This window comes from Meles meles, chromosome 3 (assembly GCF_922984935.1).
Source record: "Meles meles chromosome 3, mMelMel3.1 paternal haplotype, whole genome shotgun sequence".
Classification (NCBI taxonomy): domain Eukaryota; kingdom Metazoa; phylum Chordata; class Mammalia; order Carnivora; family Mustelidae; genus Meles; species Meles meles.
Window position 1 is genome coordinate 106,036,603 of NC_060068.1, and position 24,322 is coordinate 106,060,924.

General features: G+C 52.7%; 1 protein-coding gene across 2 annotated transcripts in view; it reads right to left on the reverse strand.

Annotated features, from left to right (window-relative positions):
• The window catches only part of PSD2 (pleckstrin and Sec7 domain containing 2), a 50,172-nt gene extending 40,319 nt beyond the window's left edge, over positions 1-9,853 (reverse strand). For both annotated transcript variants that reach the window (XM_046000154.1, XM_046000155.1), the window contains exon 1: positions 9,675-9,853. The gene's annotated coding sequence lies outside the window, so the exon portion shown is untranslated. The remainder of the gene's footprint in view (positions 1-9,674) is intronic.
• Between the last annotated feature and the right edge of the window lie 14,469 nt (positions 9,854-24,322).

A 24,322-nucleotide genomic window follows, 5' to 3' on the forward strand; every position in this document is an offset into this window, starting at 1 on the left:
AGATAATAATGGAACACTGGCAGGGTCAGGGCTAAATGTCAAACCAGCCACTTTCTGGGTCTCAGCTGTGCCTAAGACAGCCTTGTCCCCCTCCTCACACTCTCCATGGCAGCCTGAATGAACTGTGAAAACACAAATCACATTAAATCCTTCTCTCACTCATAACCCTCCAATGTCTCCCACTGCTCTTCGATTAGAATTCATCCTCCTTAGCATGGCCTAAAAAAGCCTTGTCTAAGCTGGTTCACTGCCCTCTCCCCATCCCCCACCCCATCAGCCACACTGGCCTTCTTTCTGCTCCCTGAGCTCATTCCCACCTCAGGGCCTTTGCACCAGCTGTACCCTTGGCCTAGAATGCTCTTTCCCTAGATCTCTAAATGACTGCCTCTCCTGTCACTTAGGGCTCAACTCCAATCCTGCCTCCTCAGAGAGGCCCTCTCTCAGCACCCTGTACTCTCACACTCCTCCACTGAGCATCCAATCTGCCAAGCATCACTTAGCAGAACTGAAACTCCTTTTTCTATTTTCTTCCTTATTTCCTGCCATCTCCCTCAGTAGGATGTACGTTCAGGAGGGTGGGGGCTGGGTCACATTCATTACCTCCCCAGAACCTAGGACCAAGCCTGGCAAACAGCAGGCACTCTTTTAAATATCTGATGAATGAGCAACCTGGAGATTTTCATCATCACTGTTATGGGCAGAGGCTAAGAGATGTTGAGGAATATGCTTAGGGTCACAAAGCTAGAAAGAGGCAAGGCTGGCATTCTGCTTGGAATGACACTGGACTGTCACAGGAATACCTTGTGTGGTGAATTCCATGTAGAGATCCAAGCCAGGGACTATGGGAAGCCCAAGGAAAAGTCTGGAGGAGGGCACCCAGCAAAGAGGGTTCCAGGGCCTGACACACTCAATAAGATCGAGGGGAGAATGCATGGGTACTGAGGCCTGTGTGCATGTCTGTGAGCAAGCATATGGTGCATGCATTTTTGGGCACAAACATGCACACACATACAAACACACATGAAGGGAGCTGGGCAGCCCCTCATGTCTACCCTGCATACCCCTAGGTGATGGGGTAGAGATGAGCCCACAGGCCTAGGGATAAGGTTCAGGCCAGCTAGACCAACATCACTGGGCAACTGGGATTAAAATCATTCTGCCTTGAGAGAAGCCAGGAGCCAGAAACGGACAACTCATTGGTTCGGGTTAGGGTGGGGGATGGGGAAGATAGGCACCTACATTGACCTAGTAGCATCAGGTGACTGCATGGGTTTGGGAGCAGATGGGGGAATACAGGCCCACTTGGTAGAAATGGGGATGCAGGAGGCAGAACTGAGGTAGGGAACCCATTGTGCTGAGTACTACCCAGACCAGGCAAAATCTAAGAGCCTGTGGGATGTCTAAGGGTACTTAGAGGCCAGGCAGACTACACATAGAGGGGAGTGGGATCAGAGAAAATCATTCTGGAATGTCATTATTGAAGCAAATCTGAGACTCAGGTTTTGCCTCCAACATGCTAGCAGAGTTTGGGGAAATGAAACCTCTCTCTGGCCTCATTTCCCCATATATGTCAGAGATTCCAAACCATTGCCAAGTCTTGGACTTTGATCATATGATGGCGCTGTGGATCCTACCCAGACTCTCACATATGTGCACAACATTTTGAGTATTTTTGAGAGGCTCAAGGACCCCTGAAGCCCATCCATATGCCTTGGGTATGAACTCCACAAAAGGGACAGTCTTCGAAGATCTCCCACCTCTGCACACTGGACACTCACAGTGAGTTCAAGTACAAGCAAGGGCTACTTGCAAGGCAAAGGAAATGCTGGAAGCCTTTCATTGTCAGAGCTATTCCATGCCCACTGGGAGCCCACTCTGGACATCCCCATTAGTCCCACTATCCTTCCTAGAACTCTTACTACATGGACTCCCTAGCTTACCCAGATTTTTGCACATGAGCTGAGATTGTCACACATACATGAAGAGTTAAATAAGACGATCAGCGAAAAGAGCTGGCGTGTGCTAAGTGCTCAGAATGGACTTTGGCCAGTTGTGTCCTGCGCTATTCGTGGGGCCCCAGTTAAGCTCCAGGACTCCCCCAGGAAAGGGCTGGGCCACTGACACCAGGACGCTCACAGGCAGACCTCTCGGTGGAGACCCTGTCCCCCATGCTCACCATGTTCACCCCCCAAGCCTCTGCCAGTCAAGGAGTCTGGAGGTCAGAGCACTAAGCACTGTCTCTAGGCACAGACCAGCCTGGCCACATGCCACTTAATGTCCCAACTTCTTGGGGCAGGCAATAGGAAGGGGTTGTCTACCCAGGACATTCCTCAAGGTGACCTTAATCCCTCCAAACCCACTGGGTCTGCCCAACTTGGAGCACCTCATACAGCAACAAGGGTCTCAGACTGGGAGTCCAGGACAGTGGGTCAGTGTCATAACTGTACAGTCAGGAAGACCTGCCTTCAACCCCCAGCTCTGCTGCCCACAGGCTCTGTGACCTCGGGAAAGCTGCCCGCCTCTCTTAGCTTCAGCACCCTCCTCTGTAAAATGTGGGGTGCTAAGAGCATCTGCCTCGTGGGGCTGCAGGGAGGACTGGAAGAGATGGTGTGGGTGCAGCGCTTAGCTCAGAGCCAGGCACAAGTGCTCAGGGAGAGGTGGCAGTCATTGCTTCCCAGAACCCTCTCTCAGGCTGCAGAGGAAAGAGCGGACTGCCCCCACTGGGGTTGGAATGTGCAGAAGAGCAGCGCAGGATGTTCGGTGGGCCCTGCAGACACTGGCTCCGGGCAGCCTGTCAAGTGGCTTCCGAGGCAAGGGCTTCAGGGGCCCAGCCTGAGGGTGGAGGCAGAAGAAAGGTTCAATCTGGGGCCCAGGAGGCTGGCCAGATAAAGTGCCCCATCCTTACCTGAGGCAGATGAGGCCCCTCCAGTCCGGACTCCACCAACACTCCCAATCCCGGGCGAGGCTCCCTCCTCATGTCCACCTCAAGGCAGAAGAGCAACTCTAGGTGCAGGTGCAGGGCCAGGGCCAGGGCCAGGACCCTGGACTTCCCCGAAAATATGCCTGAGCCCTTCAAGGGGGTGCCAGCCCATGGTTATCAAGGAGCCCAGCATCACCCTGCTTTCTTCCACTCAGTTTCGGCCCTTGGGGAACCAGCTTTGCCTTGAGTAGTGAGCATCTGGATGGCCTTCTCTTTCTCATGGTTGGGTAGGCAGAGGTCCCCAGGGCCAGGTGCACATTTGCATCTTATCTGCATGTACCCCGCAGCCTGCTGGGATTCTCAGGGGCCTCTGGGCCCAGCTCTGCAAAGGTCCTTCCTTGACATCTTCCAACAACAACGTGCTTCTCTCCCCACCCACCAGCCACTTGGCACCCTCCTTTGCTTAGCATTTGCATACATCTGCATACCAATTTGGAGGCCCCTCAACCCTGATGAAATTCCTGTCTGCTGTCAAATCCCAAGTCAAGTTTATAGCTGGAGCTCAACCCCAAGCTGACTTCCAGAGGGGTGAGCCCTCTGCTATCTGGGACAAGGGACTCGGCTGCTCTGGCTAAGAGACCAGCCATTGCTCCATCTTCCTGAAGCTTCATAGGGTACCTGGGACTCACTCAGCTTCTTGAGCCCCATTTGACCCATGAACCCGCAGACCGAGAGCAGAACACCAAGAACTATAATGGACTAAGCAAGCAAAGTCCTTCCAGTCATCCCTGCGTCAGCTAACACGCCTGACTGAGGGTGGATCTGGGGCCTCCATCTCTGAGCAGCCACTGCCCACCCCAGCCCCCAGTCTGGCTCAACAGCCAGGAGAGATGAACCAGAAACTTCATCTTCCTTTCTCTCTGCCCAAGTTTTACTTAACTCCTACTCCCTAGATCTTCACATTCTGTCTGCCCCCCAACCCCCAAAACCCCTCTATCTCTCTGCATCTTCCCCTCTGACCTTTCCCCCACCACCTCCCCAACCTCATAATGCTGTTGCCCCACTTGACCACACCCCTACGGGGTTCCCCGTCATCCTCCTCTCCCCCTCTCCTCGCCTGTTCCTGTCTCTGCTTTAGGACTTCAGCACAGGGTCTGACCAAGGTTGTGGTCTCCTTGAGGCGGGATAAAGGCAAGCAGCATGTGCATGAACCCAGCAGGTGTGAAATGGGCTGTAGGAGGCCATTCCACTGTGACAGCCCAAACCCATCATTGAGAGAGTCCCTCCTCTTCAGCCATAGCCCACTGCCAGAAGATGTGGGACCTGGTGAACAGCCTTACCCCTTGATGGCAAGCACATGGGGTGATGGCAAGCACAAAGGGGTAGGACAGAAAGAGAGGAGTCAGGAATGACAACAGCATCTGGACCCTGAGCTCTGGGAAGCTCAGAGCCATTCCTGAGATGGGGAAGACTGGGCAGAGCACGTCTAGGGAGGAAGATCGGATCTCCCCTTTGGACAAGTTGAGTTTGAAGGGTCTACTAGACACGACAGTTGAGATGGCAAAAAAGCCACTGGAGCTCAGAAGAGAGCTCAAAATTGGGGGTACAAATGTGGGAACTGGCAGCACATGGGAAGGTGTAGCCACAGGACCGGACGAGGTCGGCACAGGAGTGGAAGTAGAGGGAGACAACAAGCCATGCAGGGACTGAGTCCTGGGACACCACCATGTGCAGAGGTGGGGGTGGGGCAGAGCAGACGGGAACTGAGTAGGATCAACCACGAGGCCAGAGGCAAACAAGAAAGGATATGTTGGAAGTCATAGAGAATATTTCAGGAATTGGGAGAAACCGAATGTGTCAGATGCTTCAGATGGGGACTGAGACTTGGCCACTGAGGGTAGAACATGGACGTCTGTGGTGACCTTGAGAAGAGCAGTCAGCAGAAGGGGGTGAAAGCCCAGTTGGAGTGGAGTTCAGAGAGAGAGTGGAAGGAGAGGACCAGGAGATAATGAGTCCTAACAACCCTTCTGGGGAGCCTGGCTACGAAGGAGAGCAGAGATGCAGCAGCTGCTGGACAGAGAACACAAGAGAGCCACCTTGTAAGACAGAAGAAGCAAGAGCAAGGGTCTGCTGATGGAAGGATCCAGTACGGGAGGAACTGACAAGGCAGGAGGGGGCCCTGGCTGCAGCGATGCCCTCGAGCAGGCACAGTGGGGGACAGTGTGTAGTGCACAAGGAGAGGACCAACCTTAACCAGGGAAGGACTCACCCCCAGTGACAGGAGGCAGGCTGAACCATGGGGGCAGGAGCCGGTAGAATGTCTCACTGCAAGTCTGAGAAAGTCCCTATTGCTTCTGTTTTCTCAAAGAAGTAGGAAGCAGGATCATCAGCTGAGAGGGAGGATGGGGAATGAGGGGCAAGGATTGAGGGTATCAGACAAGTGTGAAATAGTCAGAGGGTAGTGGGAAAGGAGATGGCCTCAGGACCTGTGGTGGGAATGCTGGACAATGCTAAGGACTCACCTGAAGCTCACAGTTTTGAATTTCAAGTGAGACAGGTCTGGGTTGTGGTTTTTCTCAGCCCTGCTCAGCTGCTCAGGGGCAGATGTAGAGCAGGCTGGGTGGCTGGGCGTTGGATTTAACCAGGGCTGGGGTTTCACCAAGAAAGTGTAAAGAAGGGGCACCTGGGTGGCTCAGACAGTTAAGTGTCTGCCTTCAGCTTGGGTCATGGTCCCAGTGTCCTGAGATCAAGCCCCATATTGGGCTCCCTGCTCAGTGGGGAGTCTGCTTTTCCGTCTCCCACTCCCCCTGCTTGTGTTCCCTCTCTCGCTGTGTCTCTCTCTGTCAAATAAATAAATAAATAAAATCTTTAAAAAAAAAAAAAAGGCATGAAGAAGTAAATGAGGTAAGGGAGTTGGGGGTCCACACAGAAGGGATTATTCTGAGTTTTAGAGTGACCCCAGGTCCGTGCTCAATCTCCCTCCCCTGCTGGTACCTGAAAGCCCCCCACCCATTCCCTGCTATGAGTCATGAGTGGCCTTCCCTCTGCCCTCATCCCAAAATGAGCTTCTGAGAGGGTGGCCACAGGCGGCCACCAACACCTGAGGAATAAGCTTCCCACACATCGTCCTCTGACCTGGAGAGTAAGGTGGATCCCACAACTTCATCCTCTGTCACCCTTCCCAGGCCATCACAACACAGCTCCCTACGATGAGTCAGACGCCAGTGCCTGTTTTTTCCACCTCCTCCATCTTTCCTTATCCTCCTCTCCACCTCCCTCCTGCCACATCCGGGTCCCAGCAGGGCCACGGCACCACCAACTCCATTCTCACCATGCATTCCCTCTATGTGCCATACAGAGCAGCCCCAAATTCAGTGCCCGCCCTCTCATCCTGGGCCACGTCGTGGCAGCCAGACTGGTCCTTATCCACCACACTGGCCCTGCCAATTCCCCTCCATCCTCTTTACACACACCTGTCCCATTACTCTCCTCTCTAAAGACTTTGGTGGCTCCCAGTTCTTTGGAGAAAGGGCCAGCTCATCAGCCCACACTCCAGGCCCCACTTCCTTTCTTCCTTTCTTGGACCCCTCCATCCCCTCTCCCCTCACTACTTCCTGCCCCCAGTTGTGGTTCACCCCCACACCACCCCTGAGGTTGGGAGATCCTTGAAGAGCTCATCAGTGTCTGCTGAATCACCCTTCTCCAGTATGTGGTCTGAAGTACGAGCTCAGTCTGTTTTGCTGACCTGGTGTGTGGATGACCAGGTGGATGAAGCTTCTGGAAGTGGAAAGAGAGAGGAATGGAGTGAAACAAAGGGATTCTTTAGCCAAGTGACCTCACTTAGCTGACTACCTATTACAGGACTCCTGATGAGAGAAGCACTGAGAAGGAGGCAAACATCACCTATGGGATACTCTTGCCAACAAATGTTTAAGGTGGATCTACTCGTGAGCAGGCAACAAGACAAATTCAGAATGTGGGACATTCTATAGGAAGAGTGTCAATTAAAAATGACAATGTGACAAAAGACCCGGGGCGGGGGAGGGAAGGCAGGGCAATTGTTCCAGATCAAAGGAGACATAACTAACTGTGATGTGTGATCCTTGAACAAAACTTGTTTTTAAACAGCTATAAAGGATATTACAGGTACAACGAGAGGAATTTGAGTATGGATTACATACTAGGTTAAACTGTATCATGGTTAAACTTCTTGAGTATGACAATAGATAGTCATTATGTAGAAAAACATCCTCGTCTCAAGAAATTCATGCTGAATTATTCAGAGGTGAAGTGTTAGGGCATCTGCAACTTACTTTCAAAAGGTTCGGAGAGAGAAACACAAACGTCGGTAAAATGTCAACAGTGGGTAGATCTAGGTCTCTAGGGGAAGGGTATATAAGTGGATGTTCATTGCACTACCAGGTGTGATGAGACAAAAAGTTAGGGGGGAAGGAAAGGTGTGGAGGGACACATTCCAAAGAGGGGAGCTCAAGGCCCCACTTGCCTGGACACAAGGCAGAGAGGCAGTCCTGCATTCCAGCAGGCATGGCTGGATGCTAGGGTCAGCTGGGGCCAGGCAGGCACAGCCCTGGAGTGGCTCACCACCTAAAAAGGGTCAGCTGCCAAGGAAGACTTACCAGCAGAGCAGACACACTTAGAAGGATGAGGGCCCTGCAGGAAACAACCAGGTCCCAGGGAGACCAGCAAGGCAGCCCTGCCCTACCTCTGCCTGAGCTGTGGCAAGAAGCCAGGTGCAGCCCAGGCTCACCACTCCCCCCGAACACCCCTCAAGGGGTGACAGTCTGAGTGTATCCTCCTGTGTGAGGAGCCAGTCTAAATATGGAGCCCCAGACATAAGATGCCGCTCAAAACAGATTTTCCTGGAAAAGACCATCTGGCAAAGGATGTCTAGAACATCTTCCGTCATGGGAGCCAGTGTCATTTTCCTGCAGGCAAATGTCCTGAATGGGAATGCCTTGATCCCACCTCTCTAGAAGACCCTAGCTTAGTGCCTCAGTTTCCCCCAAGGTCACTCCCTTGCTCTAGACCGAAAGGCACACAGTCACCTCACTCCTAACTTACATCTCAGGGAAGAAGAAAATGAGACTGGGGACAGAGGTTTGAGCAGCAAACAGTTCTGCTCAGGTACGAATCCTCATTCTGCCACTTCCTAACTGATGCTGAACAGGCAACTTCTCCCTGAGTTTCAGCCTCCACCTCCACAAAACGGGAATACTAGCAGTATCTCCCTCTAAAGCTGGCTGTATGAGAGTACTTAGCCAGTGGTAGTGCTCCATGTACGGAAGCTCGGCGGGGTTATGTCCCCCGCTCGGAGACCCTCTCACTGCTCTCAGTATATTTCTCTATACATTGGGGAGAGGGAGCTCTGGGGTGGGCAGGTCCCTTCTCCAGAGATAGGAGGTAAGCAGGGGAGGGCAGCTGGCCCATTTTACTGATTCAGAGATCCCAGGTCACAGAACTTGTATCTTCCCTGGGAGGCAGGGCTTCTAACCTTCCAGGTGGGGGGTGGAGAATGACTGTATTTGCTCAGGGATAGGGGTTGGGCTTGGAGGTAGTCACAATGCCCCCTTACCCTCTCTCCCTCAAGCTGCCTGTGTACCCCCCAATAAGTTGCTTTTGCATGCAGGGTCTGGAAGGAGCTAGGGGAACCTAAGAAAGTTCAAATGCCTCTCCTTAGACCTAGGCTGCCCATCTGTCCTGGACAAACCCTGAGTCCTCTCCCTGCTCTCCATTCACCCACCCACCAAGCTCAGCCTGGCTTATCCTGAGCCTGCCAAGAATTTCAGACCCACTTCCATTGTGGCTACTGCTTCTGTTCCTAGTTTCCTTCCAGGGTGCCCCCCACCAAGATGGCCCCAAGACAAAGGGGTAGGCTGGGACAGTGCCCACCCCCCCCCCCTCAGGCCTGAGTGGAGACAATGTCCCTAGCTCTGATTCAGGGAGTCCCCAGATTTCTCCAGGGACAGCAACAGTCAGAATACCTCCTCTTAGGAGGGGGCCAGCTGGGCAGGGTGATCCCCACATCTGGATTCCCTGCCCCACCCCTGCCCCAGCAGCAGGCTCTAAGGACCCCTCCCTCCCTGCAGCTGCCACGGCCATTATGGGCCTTCTCAGCCTTGCCTGCTGCCTGCCACGCCCCCACGCAAGCCCCTGTTCTAGCAGCAGAGTCCAGAGCTAGGAAGGTCTGGCCGACAAGCCAGGCTGTCAAAGTTAGGAAACTGGAAACAGAAATAAATCCTCAAAGCTTCTCCGTGGTAAAGGTAGCTGCCAGCAGGCCCCGGCAACCACCCAACCCCCTGGGTCCCCTGCCACCAAGCTGCCATTGGCACCCCGTCAACACACACATGTAGCTCAGATTATACAAAAGGGGGGTGATCGGGAGGCAGAGCCCAGAAGGCAATCACCCCACCTGGCCCTGACTGGCCCTGCAGGCTGGCCTGGGGTTCTCTGGTGGCTCCCCCTCTCCCCGGCCCAGACCCGGCCATCCCCGGGCTTCCTCTCCCAGCCCCATCTCCATGACAACCGTATCCTTCGGATGCTCCAGCCGCCACGGAATTGATCTCAAAATGTAGCTTTGTTAGCAGACCCCGGCGGGCATGGAGGGCGGAGGGCGGCGCCCTCCAGCATGCGTTTCCCCCCAGCATCCCGCCTGGCCCCCAACCCCACTTCGGGAGAGGCGGGTTCCCGGGGAACGAGGGCCCTTGGGACCAGGTGGCCCCGCAGCCCCACTCACCGCTCCTGGTCCCAGTCGCTGGGTCCAGCCTCTCACGGCGGGGCCATGCGGAGGCCTCCGCTGGACTGACCGTCCCGCTCCGCCGCCGCCTGTCGGGACTCCCCGCGCCCGCTTCAGTCCCTTCAGGTGTCAGAGCCGAGGCTGTTGGAGAAGCTGAGCAGAGATGGGGGGACGGACGGTAGGAGGGAGGGAAGGAAGGAGAGAAGGAGGGAGGGAGGAGCGGGAAGGGCGGGGAAGGGCGGGGGAACTGCAGGCGGGCGGGCAGCGGGAGCAGAGCCGGAGGCGACAGCGACAGCGGCCACTCTGGCTAGCCCGCCGGCCACGCCTCCGCTCCCAGGTCCCCTCTGTGTGCCCTGACCCGGCCAGGGAGGGTGCGGCCAGCCCCTTCCCGTACAGCCCCGCGCCCCGGCCCTTTAAGAAAGTGGGGGAGGGGAGTGCTGCGAGGTTCCGCACCAGCCCCCCCTCGCCCGGCCGGGCCCCAGCTGTCCTCTAACCCTGGGTCAGACCCAGCCACCGCTCCCCCAACCCTGTGCTACAGGACCCTTAGCCTCGGACCCTCAGGCTCGGCTCAGCCCTCCTCCAACTGAAGGAGGGAACAGGTCCTTGTCCTGCTCCAGAGGTCTGTTCCTCCACTAACTCTTTGCCCTCCTCTCCCCACACAAGCAGGGAGACATCCTACCTGGGGACGAGGTGGACCATCTCAGAAATCGGTAAACTGAGCCTGCCCTACCTACCTACCTACTGAGACAGACAGAAGGACAGACAAACCTGAGCCATGGGGTGAGAAGGGGGGTCAGGACAGAAGATCAGACAAAGCAGAGAGAACCTGAGGGAGGAAGAGGGGAAGGGTGGATCCAATCAAGAATGCAAACTCCCAGCACCAGGTCAGGGGGATAGGCTGCCTAGGCAGAGAGATACAGATGCTGTGGGCTGTGAAAACCATCTCTGGAGGGACCTGCCCCATAGTTCCCCCCATGCTGGTCACCACCTTAAAGACACCCCCCCCCCCCACCCCACCCAGAATCCTAGCTCTGAAGAAGGGTGAGAGGAATGCACATGGACTAGACACCCAGAAGGACTTCCTAGACTTGAATCTCCTGCAGGGCAAGAGGCCACCTCTCACATAGATAATAATGGGCCCCACCTATAGGCATCTACAGGGACCAGAAGCTGTGGGAACAGGGGAGGGTGAGTAAGTCCAGTTCCACTAAAGAGGGAGATCAGGATAGAGTCAGCCCTACCACAGAAAGCCACTTTCTACAACTTTCCTTCCACTCCAGGACCAGGAGCTGTTCACTGCACTGGGCTCCCTGCCATCTCTAGATCTTTGCAGGTGTTCCATCCTCTGCCTGCTCAGGCCTTGATCCTGCTGTGCCTATTGAACTCCTACCCAGGCCTCAAATCCCTGCTTAAATGCCCCTTCCCCCAAAGAAGTTTTCTCTGGCCTTCTTTTTACCCATACACACACGGAATTAGGGGCCCTCTTCTTAGGGAGCAGAGGGTGAGAGAGGGGAGAGGATTTGCTGATCTATTAGGGGTGTCTAAGCTGTGCAGGATGGAGTAATTGGAGATGCAGGGTACGAGCTGTGATTAGTCTCCTCTCTCTTCAAGCTGGGCTGCAGCTGAAGCTGGGGTTTCACCAACCGTGGTGACATGGTGACACCTCCATTATTAACTGTACATCCACCATGTGCCAGAGTCCACAGCACATGCCTTCCATGTGTTATATTTAACCCTCAGAACAATCCTATTAACCATTTTACAGATGAGAAAACTGAGGCCCAAAAGTACTGGCTGCTTGCTTAATGTTCCAGGAGGTCTGATCCTGTGGACTCAGCTGGGCAGTTGAGAGAGCACTCAGCCCACGACTCTTTGCTGCCCATCAAACCCAAGGAGATTGCCACAGAGCCCAGAAACAAGGGGGCCACTCTATTTCAAGTGCCCAGGATCTTCTTGGAGGGCACAGAGGGAACATGGTTTCCATGTTGTCCTGCCCTCTAACCTTCTGCCCTCTGCTACCTGTAGGTAGGGATGGGGGGCAACCAGCAGGAACCACGGGCCAAGAAGGAGTCACAGGGCTTTATTTCCACATTCCCCATGCTCAGGACCCATACCTCAAGTCACAGCTGGATAACATTTCTGAGCCTCCACTTCCTCAACTACCCAGTAAGGATGGTAATATCCCTCCCTTGTGGGCTGGGGTGGGATGAAAGGAGCTGTTATGCTCAGTGCCCACCCACCCACCCAAGACCTGGCACCCGAGGCACTCAAAGCGCTGTGGTTATTCCACAGCTGTAACGAGGGACTTGCTCATGGAATGAATCGTTTACTCTCTGTCCACCTAGATGGACTGTGAGCCCCCTGAAAGCAAGGTCTTTCTTGTCCACAAGGTATGCTCAGTACCTAATGTGATAACTCTATGCGGAAGGAAAGAAAGGAGGCAGGGAGGGAGATAGAGCTTTCTCCCTGCTTAATTTGCCACACAGAACCCCATCCCTCGCCTGGGTCTGCTCCCCATGATTGGCAGCTCTGGGAGCCTGTTGCACTGGGCACGAGCTGGCCAGGGCCAGAGGCTTGGGTTCTGATCTAACCCTGCGGCTTCCTAGCTGTGCAACCACAGGCAGCTAGATCTCCTCCCTGAATCTCACTTAACCGTGTAATGTGCAACTAGCCCAAAGGGCTTAAAGGGCTGTCATGAGCCCACGGATGGCCTCTGTGTGATAGGAGCACTGGACACAAGAGAGAGATTTACTGTGTAGCTACTTTCCTGTGTAGCTACTTTCACTTCCTGGAAGAGTACAGTTTTGGCTAAAAGCACTACATTCCTCAGCCTCCCTCCAGCGCAAAAAAGAATCAGCAGCTTCTCCCACTTCCTCCAAGTGATGCCCTTTCCTTCTCCCCCACCTTTCCCTGCCCACCTGAAGGTGAGTCTCAGGAAGGCAGGTGCTAGAGGCTGGACAGGGGCAAGGGACCCAGTTCCCAGCCCATGCAGCCCAGCAAAGCCTGCCAGGGCAAGGCCTCTACCTGACCTCCTGCCTCCCCAGACCCAGGCAGGGCCTAGTCCTCTTCCTCACCCCGAACGGAGTGGTGCATCCAGGGAAGAGAAGAGGCCAGGACCTGAGACCCAGCACCAGGAGAAAGGCATATGGGTCCAGAGGGGGTTTGGCCCAGAGAGCTCCTGCAACACCCAGGGCTCCCATCTTCCAGCTGGTAGACTGAGGCCAGGGAATGAGAGGCTGGGTAGGGATTCCGCAGGCCAATCCTGGAGGACTCAATGAGCACCTGCTGTGCACCCAGCCACACTCCAACCCTGCCCTTGCCCCTTCGTCCCCAAGATAAAGCCTCCATCCCACCTGTCCAGTGTTCTCTCTTGACACCTCACACTTCAAATGTGATGCTCTATGACCCCACAAGGTACCCCACCTTAGACACCACAACCATTTCTAATAACCTCACTTTGCTTATGCTGGTCCCCTGCCTAAGATGCCTTCTTTTTTTTTTTTTTTTTTTAAGATTTTATTTTATTTATTTGACAGAGAGAGAGATCACAAGTAGGCAGAGAGGTAGGCAGAGAGAGAGGAGGAAGCAGGCTCCCTGCGGAGCAGAGAGCCCGATGCGGGGCTCGATCTCAGGACCCTGAGATCATGACCTGAGCCGAAGGCAGCGGCTTAATCCACTGAGCCACCCAGGCGCCCCCCTAAGATGCCTTCTCTTCATTCACTCTCTCTTGCTAATTCCTCCCAACTCTCCAGCCCCCTCGAGCTATTGGGCCATTTGTTTTCCCCCATTATAGCAAAGCTCTTTGAAGAAGTTGTCCATGCTCTCCAATTTCTTTCCCATTCTCTCTTGAACTCACTCCCATCTGACTCTCATCCTCTCACCCACACTTATTCCACTGACACTGCTCCTCAAGGTCACCAACACAGCTAATGAGTACAGATGTACAGGTTGGACACTGCACCAAGGCACCTGGGGTACATAAGGGGTGGAGGAGGAGCAGAAATCCAGCTGTGCCTGGTACAAGGCTACATCATGCTGGGAAGAGACACCTTTTCTTTTACACTGAGGTATCTCCCTTCTGTGTGCCTGCACACTGGGTCCACCTAGAGGAGCTGCCTCTTTCTCCTGTTTGTACAAAGGGACTAGATATACTGACTGGGGCCTCGTCCCTAGTGACCGCTGTGATGTCAAATCCAAAAGTCAATTCTCACACCTCATCTTCTTTTTTTTTTTTTTTAAAGATTTTATTTTATTTATTTGACAGAGAGAGAGAGAGATCACAGGTAGGCAGAGAGAGAGGAGGAAGCAGGCTCCCCGTGGAGCAGAGAGCCCGACGCGGGGCTCGATCCCAGGACCCTGAGATCATGACCCGAGCCGAAGGCAGCGGCCCAATCCACTGAGCCACCCAGGCGCCCCTCTCACACCTCATCTTAACTTATTGGCAGAATCTGCCACACTAGATCACCCTCCCTCCTTGAAACAGTTCTTCCTGCTGGCTTCCAGAATGCCTGCCCTCCAGTATCCCTGCCTGTACCTTGTGAACTTTTCAGCTGATTCCCTATGAGATCTACTTTCAAAACACATCTCCAATTTCCCATTGCCCATCAGCTGGCAGCAGCCACATTGCCTCTCACCAGGATTGTTATTGTTGTCTCCTCGGTGGTCCCCCTTCTTGCACCCCATCCCACTACCGACATTCCCAACATGTCACTAAGAGTTAAAGCAAAGCCTTACAATGACTATAGGTTCCTACATGATCTGGGCCCCGCTACCTGTCTGACCTCACTCCATTCTGGCCACAGGGGCCTCCTCGCTGATCCTCTAACACATCAGGCACATTCCCACCTCAGGACCTTTGCACTTGCTATGCCCACGATAGGGAAGCTGTGCCGTGAGGAAAAAGCAGGAAGAAGCCACAGAGGCCTTGGGTGGAATCCTCGGAACCTCAGGGTCTTCTCCGTATACTCTCCCGCATTACCTATGACTTCTATGTTAGCTAAGAGGGAGTGTGGGGAGGAAAAGCCATTCTCACTGGCCATCCCATGGCCAGGACGATGATGATTCACCCATATGTTCAACAAACGTTTACTGAGCAACTCCCGCCTGTCCTGTGCCAGGCCCCGGGGAGGAGGGGGGCGGGCCCAGACAAAGTCCCTCCCTCCGCAGCTCACAGCCTATCAGATGATTTCCCAGAGGAAACACCCCTGTAGGTTGAGCTTTCAGGAGCAGGCGACTTCTCTGCTTCACCCTAATCATCACAAAATGAGATCAATTTTTAAATACGAGTTTTAGGAGTCTCCTGCCTACTACCTCCCCGGACTGTGAACTCCAAAGAGGACAGGAACTGGGTCTTGTTACTGCTGGATCCCTAACATCAAGCACGGGCCTGGAGCATTGTTGGAGCTCAATACATACTTGCTGGATGCACGGATGAATGAAGGAATGAGTGGGAGGATATAAGCAGGACCTGCGGACAGCAGAGATTTGGGCTTGCAGCCAAGTGAAGGACACGTGGGGAAGAGGCCACAACAGCTGAGCAGGCCTGAGATGCTGGAAGGTCTCCGGGAGAAGAGCAACGCCAGGAGCAGGAGGGAAAGGGAGGGGAGACTGCTCAACCTCCAAGAGTTGCCTGTCCTACCCCCACCCCCCAGCAAAAAAGGCCCTGCCAGCACTGGTCCAGGGCTAGTGGACAAAACCCCATAAGGAGTGCCAGGGACTTGGAGTACCTAGAGCCAGCCGGCTGTGGGCCCAGGGCACGGGCAAAGCCTGGCCCAGAAGTTTGTCTGAAGGTCTTTGTGGGCCTCTGGGAGCCTGTCCAGGAGGATGCCGGGAACTGGCTAGGGTGCTATGGGGTGAGCACTGTCCTGCTTCCGGAGGTCCAGCTGACCCTCCCAAGCCTGGGTTATGGGGATTAGCAAGAGGATCCCTGTCTGCCACCTAAATCCTTATCCTTGGAGAGAAAACACCACCTTAACCCAGGAAGTCCTGGCTCCTAGGATTAGAGTGACCCGCTGATCTCATCCTGGTAACTGAGACCCAGGGAAGAGGCAGCTCCGCTAGAGGATGCAGAAAGTTCGGGTTGAAGCTGACACCCCCCCCCCCCCCAGCTTTCGTCACCAACCTCCCCTTCCCCGCTCTCAGGAAGCCCAGCAGCAGCAAAGAGGGAACACGCGGACTCCTGGCCTGGGAGGCCCCTCCAGCCGCAAGATCCCGGGAGGGCGTCCTCTGGACTAGTGCGAAGCCCAGGAGGCTCTCTGCTTCCCTCTGCTGGCCGCATCCAGAATTACCAGAGCGCCCCGCGTCACCAGGCCAAGCTGGGTACCTGGGTGCTCCGTGGCGGGCAGTCCACCTCTCAATCTTTCATCAAGAGAGAGACTAGAGGTCATATGGGTCATCCCCCTTCCTCAGCACCAAGCCCAGCCGTGCCCCGAGGTCCAGCCGCAGGCCCTCTCTAACCGGCCTCCGTGCTCAGATGTTCGCTCCTTCTGGCAGTCCTTTACCTGGTCCAACCTGAGTATTTTCTCAACTTGACCTAGGCTGTCTCCGAAGGCCACGCTATTCCAAAATACGGATGGAAAACTGAGGTTCCGCTGACTATGCCATGGTGACCCAGGCCTCGTCTTCTTTGGAACTGAGGGGAATGCAGATAACTCCCACCACCGCAGCCGGGAGGGCTGGAGTCTACCCCGCGGAGATCCAACAGGCCGCCTTGGCCAACCCCTTCCGGAGCCCTTATTTAAGCAGTCCAGCCAAGAATGAGCTCTTTTGGGGTCAGGGCGTCACCTGCTGGTGGCTACGAGAACTGCACCTGCCCCGCTAGGCATAACCACTGGCCAGAAAAGACCTCCGATAATAATCCGAGCAGCTGATTTTTATTAAGAGTGTTCCGTGAGCCAGGTTCATACTGAGTTCTTGGCATTATCTCACTTCACACATTATCTCATTTCATCCACACAGAAACCCGAGGAGGTAGATAGCATTCACTCCATCTTACCTATGAGGGCCTTGCGGCTGGGAAAGTTAAGTGTCCTACCCCAGAACACACCTATAGCAAGTGGCAGAGCCCAAGCGGACCTCGTTCACGTGCACTGGGGCAGGAGGGAAATGACAGACCAGGAGTTAGCTCTTTGGGGAAGAGCTCCTCCTTCCTACTTCCCACCCAAACTTGGGCACAATCCATCTCAGCCTAGCTTGCTCCTGGCAGAGCTGGATCTGTCTGTCCTGCACCAGTAGGCCAGTAGGGTCCATGCCCCTCTCCCCTGACAGAGTGAGAGCTTGTGTAGTGCGGAGCCAACGCAAATGTGCTCCCTTTTCCCCTCCATGCAGCACTGATAATTGATTGCTCACCCCCCCGCCCACCTTGAGATTGCCTCTGGGGCCACCCACTCCACACACATTACAGACCCTACTCAGCCCCTTCCTCACTTCCCAGTTCATGAGCTGCAGCAGGTACGGTGTAGGTGGTAGCAAGGGACAGAAACCAGCTTCCAAAAAAAAAGAGGCTTAAGTGAATGAAAAGTCCCAGGACCAGAGCCAGCGGCAGGTAGTACTGTCTCTATGCTCCCAAATGTCTTTCTCCAAACCTGTAGCCCAGTATTCCTCTATGTTGGCTCCATTTCCAGGCAGGCTCTTCCCACAAAGTAACAAAATGGGTAAGTAAGGCACCTCTGAGCTTATGTCTACCTTTGAGGGAAGAAGCCTTCTCTATCCCAAGGATATAAGCCAAAGTCTCAAAATTCAATCTCATTGACCCAGCCAGTGAAATAGACCCAGGCCTAAATCAATCACGGTGGCCTGTAGGGTCCCTGCTCCCCTGGGAGTGAGGAGTGGGGTCAGCCCAGGAGATCCATATGCCCTGGTCGGAGGAGCAGAAATGTCCCAAAGGCAGACAAGGGGAGAGTTACCAGGAGCAGGCAGACAGCTGCTGCACAGCAAACAGCATTCATGTCCATGACCCCCAGCCACACCAGAAGCCCACCCTTCCTTGGTTCCAATGCCTTTTTAGATTGCAGACCCCTTCCCAAATTATCACACTTTCTTTCTTCATTCCTTCTTTCAACAAATTTTTATTGAGCCCCTACATGTACCAACCACTATACTAGGTGAATCAGAGAGGGAAATCCATGGCCTCACACGCCTAGCGAGGTGAGACTAGAAAAGAAACAATAAATACAAGAAATAAATAAAATTTATAATAGAGACAGTGACAAGTACTACAGGAGGAAATACTGCAGCATAGAGAGGATAAGGAGGGTGGGCAGGGAAACAGGTATCGTAGCTTCAAACAGACACTACCAGAAGACTCTGAAAAAGTGAATCTGAGAAAAGACAAGAAAGAGGTAAAAGAATTTGTCTTGTAGATATGGGGGGGAGGGAGGTTTCCAAGGACCAGGAATAGCCAGCACGAATGCTCTGAGATGGCAGTGTGCTTGGCTTGTTCTTGGAACAGCAAGGAGCAAAGGGAACAAGCAGAGCCAGTAGGGGGTGAGGCACAGAGATGGCAGGTACCCAGTGACATAGAGCTGTGCCACCTGTGTGAGGGTTACGGCTTTGACTCTTAGTGACATGAGGAACCACCCAAAATCTGGGACAAAGAACTAACCCAATCTGAGTTGTATTTTTCTTTTAAAAGATTTATTTAGTTATTTATTTATTGACAGAGAGAGAGATCACAAATAGGCAGAGAAGCAGGCGGAGGGGCGCCTGGGTGACTCAATGGGTTAAAGCCTCTGCCTTCGGCTCAGGTCATGGTCTCAGGGTCCTGGGATTGAGCCCCATATCGGGCTCTCTGCTCAGCGGGGAGCCTGGTTCCTCCTCTCTCTCCACCTGCCTCTCTGACTACTTGTAATCTCTGTCTATCAAATAAATAAATAAAATCTTCTTAAAAAAGAGAGAGAGAGAGAAGCAGGCGGAGAGAGAGGCAGAAGCAGGCTCCCTGCTGAGCAGAGAGTCCGATGTGGGGCTCGATCCCAGGACCCTGAGACCATGACCTGAGCCGAAGGCAGAGGCTTAACTCCCTGAGCCACCTAGGCACCCCCCTGTCTTCTATTTTAAGGGATCCCTTTAGTTGCTGTGTTGGGGATAGACTGGAGGGGTCAGGGTTGAGCCTAGAGACCAGTTAGAAGGTTACTGCCAAACTCCAGGACTGGGGAGGTAGTCGTGGAGCTGGGGAGAATTAAGCAGATTCTAGACGTATTTTGAAAGTAAATCCAATAAGATGAGTTGAGGGATTGGGGGATATAAGAAAAAGAGAAGTCAAGAGTGAAGGAAAATCTGAGGGCCTGAACAATGGGAAGGACAGAACTGCCAGGAACTACGGTACAAAAGTGGGGAAGACCATGTCTGAGGGAGGAAAGCAAGTGCTCTGTTTTGGACACGTGGAGTTTGAGCTTTCGGTCACCCAAGCGGGGATGTCAGGTAGGTGGATAGAGCCGTGAGAAAGGGCTGGGCTAGGCGTACATTCAGGAGGAGTAATGAGGCCACCCAGAGGTGGGGGTGTGTGTGTCAGAGGGCCAAGGATGGAGCCCTGAGAGCCTCCCACATTCAGAGGTTGGGGAGGAGAAAGGGGAGAAACAAGAACAGAGACTGAGAAGGAGCATCTGGGGGGAGACAGAAAGCAGGAGAATGTGGGATCCTATAAGCCTATAAGAATGACCAAGTCAAATGGTCCTGATGGATCGAGTGAGATGACCATAGAAAGAGGACCCCTGGATTTAGCAACATGGAAGTCACAGGGGTCTCTACAAGAGCCATCTGCATGGGAAGGGTTGGGGTAACCTGATTAGAAAGAGACCATGAAATAGCAATTAACAAGCTTCACAGCGGCGTTATTCACAGCAGCCAAAAGGTGGAAATAACTTCAGTGTCCATTGACAGATGAATGGATAAACAAAGCATGGTGTCTAATGCAATGGAATATTATACAGCCTTAAAAAGGAAGGAAATTCTGGGGCACCTGGGTGGCTCAGTGGGTTAAAGCCTCTGCCTTTGGTTCAGGTCATGATCCCAGGGACCTGGGATCAAACCCTGCATTAGGCTCTCTGCTCAGCAGGGAGCCTGCTTCTCCCCCACCCCTCTCTCTTCCTGCCTTTCTACCTACTTGTGGTCTCTGTCTGCCAAATAAATAAATAAATAAATAAATAGGGAAGGAAATTCTGGGGCACTTGGGTGGCTCAGTCCATTAAGCGTCTGCCTTTGGCTCAGGTCATGATCCCAGGGTCCTGGGAAGGAGCCTAGTGTTGGGCTTCCTGCTCAGCAGGGAGCCTCCTTCTCCCTCTCTCTCTGCAACTCCTCCTGCTTGTGCCCTCTCTCTCTGTCAAATGAATAAATAAAATCTTTTTTAAAAAAGCAGGGAAATTCTGACATATGCTAAGACAGAGATGAACCTTGAAAACATGATGTGAAGTGAAAGAAACCAGACACCAAAGGACAAATGTTGTATGTTTCTGCCTACGAGAAATATCCAGAATAGGTAAATTCATAGAAACAGAAAGTAATATAGAGGTTACCAGGAACTGGGGGAGAGGGAATGGAGAGTCATTATCTAGTGGGTGCAGAGTTTTTGTTGGGATGATGAAAACGTTCTAGAAATAGTGGTGATGACTGCACATTTTTAACACACCTAATGCCACTGAATCCCACACTTACAAATGATTAAGATATTAACTTTCATGTTATATATATTTTATCACAATAAAAAACAAGGTGGCCTTCAAAAAAGTAATCATAAAGAATTCGTTAAGCATCTGCTGTGCGCTATAGACACTGAGCCAAGGCCTGGGGGCTGTAAGCACATTGGGTGCCCACATGGGCTCCAACAAGAGATATCCCAGCTCCACCTGTTCTCTTTGTTCTTTGGGCCCCTGGGCAAGTAAGTATCTGGAGGACTGACTTGAAATGTTGGCTGTGTGGGGATTCCAGAGGCTGTTTGATGAATGCTGTCTTGAGACCATGGTGGAAAGCCACAGCTGGATCCAAGTTCCATGGCTTTGCACCTGGTGGAGTCCTCACCATCAAAGATTATGGGCCAATCAAATAGGACAAAGACAAAAGGAGATCTTCAGAAGCATGCCACCAAGCTCTGCCCTTGGGCCTGGACTTATCTGGTCCATAGGTCATTTGTTTTTGTTTTTGTTTCTGTTGCTGTTTCTTTTCTTTCTTTTTTTTTTTTTTAACCAATAACTTGAATGAAGACCTAGAAGCATACTCAACGTGTTTGCAGAAACTGGAAGATGGAGGGAGATGACATCAGAGAGCAGAAAGAGGCAGAAGAGCAAGTAGTTAAGATTATAATGTCTGGATCCAGACTACCCGGGTTCTAGTCCCAGCTCATTTATGACTCAGTGAGCTTGGGAAAGTCACTTACCTTCTCTGTGTTTCCATTTCCTTACCTCTCAAATGCGGCTAACAGCAGCTCCCTGGTAGGGTTGTTCTGAAGTCTGGGTGGGGCGGCTCCGTGTCTGGCATGGGGTAAGTGTATGGAGGTGTGCTACTCTCTCCCTTTTCAGGCCTGGCTGGAGGGTTGAGTCAAAACTAACAAGATGGGGGGCGCCTGGGTGTCTCAGTGGGTGAAGCCTCTGCCTTTGGTTCAGGTCATGGTCTCAGGGTCCTGGGATCCAGCCCCGCGTCGGGCTCTCTGCTCAGCAGGGAGCCTGCTTCCCCCTTTCTCTCTGCCTGCCTCTCTGCCTACTTGTGATCTCTCTGTCAAATAAATAAATAAAATCTTTAAAAAAAAAAAAAAAACTAACAAGATGGAATTTAATGAGAACAAATGGAAAAGCTGACATTCAGATTCCAACAAAGCAATTGTACAGATTCAGGGTCAAGAAGACTTGGCTGGGCATCCATCCATTCATCTGTCCATGAGAAACAGCCCAAGGTGTCCAGTGATTTCCAGGGCAATTGCAGCCAACCCTGTTATTATGACCTTCAGTGGTATTCACTGAGATACAGCATCCAAGACCAAAGAGGTGACAACCTCGTCGGGTTATGAGCTTTGAACTCAGTGGTGATCACCCTTTGTCAGGGGAGGGTGGGGGCGGTATGCAAGCATTTCGTAGAAAAGTTGTACAGTTTCTTACAAAACTAAACACACAACTACCCTATGATCCAGCAATTCCACTTCTATTTCAAGAGAAATGAAAACATATGTTCACACAAGGACTTGTACTGGAATGTTCATAGCAGCTTTATTTACAATGGCCCCAAACTGACACCAGCCCGGGTGTCCATCGAGATGCAAGAGGACTAACAAACTGTTACACATCCATACAATAGAATTCTACTTGACAATAAAAAGGAACAAACTACTGGGGCGCCTCAGTTAACCGTCTGCCTTTGGCTCAGACCATGATCCCAGGGTCCTGGGATCGAGCCCCGCTTATGGCTCCTTGTTCAGCTGGGGGGCCTGCTTCTCCCTCTCCCTCTCCCTCTGTTCTCCACCCCCCTGCCAGCTCAAGCAATCTCTCTCTCTCTCTTTCAAACAAATAAAATCTTTAAGAAAAAAAAGATGTGGGCAAAGAGGTAGCTATGAGGATATTCACTACAAAGTCATTATAACGGCAAAAAGTTGTAAACAACTTCTGTGTCCTAAAGTAGGGCATTGGTTGAAGAAATCATGGTGTCCTTATGCTCTGGACACAGCAATTAAAATGGTACATCACAAATATCTGCTGAAATGGGAACACATTCTCACTACATATATAGTTGAGAAGGAAAAGCAGGTCTCTGGGGTTACCCTGCCCCTCACTAGAGACCTCATCCTAATCCCTGGAGTTCTCGGGGGCTTTAGTCTCTCCTTATCACAGCTGGTTCTTGCTGTCCTCTTTCCATGGAGATCTCCATTTCCCATCTGCCCCTCACCTCCCCACACACAGTCCCATTTCCCCCTTGTGGTTCCCTGGGAGTACACCCCCTTATTCCTTCACACCTCCAATGCCACCCGTCGAGGCAAGAGGAAGGGGGAGCTCATGGTGGAGCTGGATCTTGCGGGGGCCTTCTCTGGAGGCCCAGGATGGCAGACTTCACTCCTCCATTCTGAAAGGGGCAGTTGCCAACAAGAACCTGGGTTTGCCTTGCTCCCATGACACCGGCCCCAAGCATCTGAGAGAAGGAAGGTGATTGAAGGGGAAAGCAAATGACTGTTGGGAGCTTGTGGGAGGGCAGTGCTCCAGGAAAATTTCCCCACCCCTCTAGCATGGCTTTCAGAAACTCAAAACTCTTCTTTACTATCAGAATTGTCATTCTCGGAACGCCTGGGTGGCTCAGTCAGTTAAGCTGCTGCCTTCGGCTCAGGCCATGATCCCAGGGTCCTGGGATGGAGTCCTGCATTGGGCTCCTTGCTCCACAGGGAACCTGCTTCTCTCTCTGCCTCTGCCTGCCTCTCTGCCTGCTTGTGCATGCTCGCTCTCTCTCTCGTTCTCTCTCTCTCTCTCTCGCTCTGACAAATAAATAAATAAATAAAATTTTTAAAAAAGAAGAATTATGTGATTCTCTTTGTCTCTTCCCTTACTCTTCCAGAGAAAACCTGTCTTCATAACCAAATGACCCTGGAAGGTATTAAGTTAAACAGAAACTACCTTCCTCCCCTAGGGGGCCTCCCGTCCCACCAGCTTTTGCCTCCCACTTTATTAGCACACACTGGCAGCGGTCTGGAAGGACCGTCTCTGAGGAGCTAAAAGGAGCAGGCTTTGGGTGGTGGGATTGTGAGCAATTTTTCCTTGGGTGTATTTTCTAATTCCCCTATAACAAACATATGTTTTCTTCTGTATTGAGGGAAAAAACAGTCACCACAGAATACCCACCCAGAGTATACCCAGGGGAGAACTGCTCAGGGGATGCAGGCCTGGAAAAGGTGTTTATAGGCGGTTGGGCCTATTTAAGCTAGAGTGAAGGCTAGCCCGGGGCTGGGAGGGTAGAGACCTCTCTAGGAGGCCCCCTGGAGCAGCAGGCAGCAGATGCACATGCTCTGTGCTCCACAGGGGGCGCTAGTTCCAACACCTGGGCAGCACAAGAAGGCCAGTTCTCACTGAAAGGAGCTGCCCTACAATGGAACAGGCTGCCTTTTAAAGCAGTGAGCTCCCTGTAATCTGAGGCACGCAAGCAAGATGGGAAGCTGTCTGCTAGGAAGGCTAGAGAGGGGATTTCTAGGCTGACCAAGAGAACGGCCTGAACGTCTCTGAGGTCCCTTAAACCAATTCAGACAAGCTTGCCAGTCACCCCGACAAAGAGTCAAGGGAACTCTGAGGTCATTGCTCATATTGGTGGCACAGGAGGTGGTCAGGGAGGATTTCCTGGAGGAGAAAGGGAGGTCACTGTCTTTCTGGGCTCCTCAATCTCCAGCCTGTGGCTACGTATTTTACTGACTCCCTTGTCTGGAGTCCTTTAGTCCTTTCTGGATAAAAATGAATAGGGCCTCAGTCTCCAACTTGTTGCAAGATCCTGGATGACTCCCTGCCCCTCTCTGGGCCGCAGTCTGTCCTTCTATTCAATGGTCTCAGTTGAAACCACCCATGTTTTTTTTCTCCAGGACGGTCAAACTGCTAGTTACACACTTACATGAAAAAAGGGGCTTGGAGGGGCGCCTGGGTGGCTCGGTGGGTTAAAGCCTCTGCCTTCGGCTCAGGTCGTCATCCCAGAGTCTTGGGATC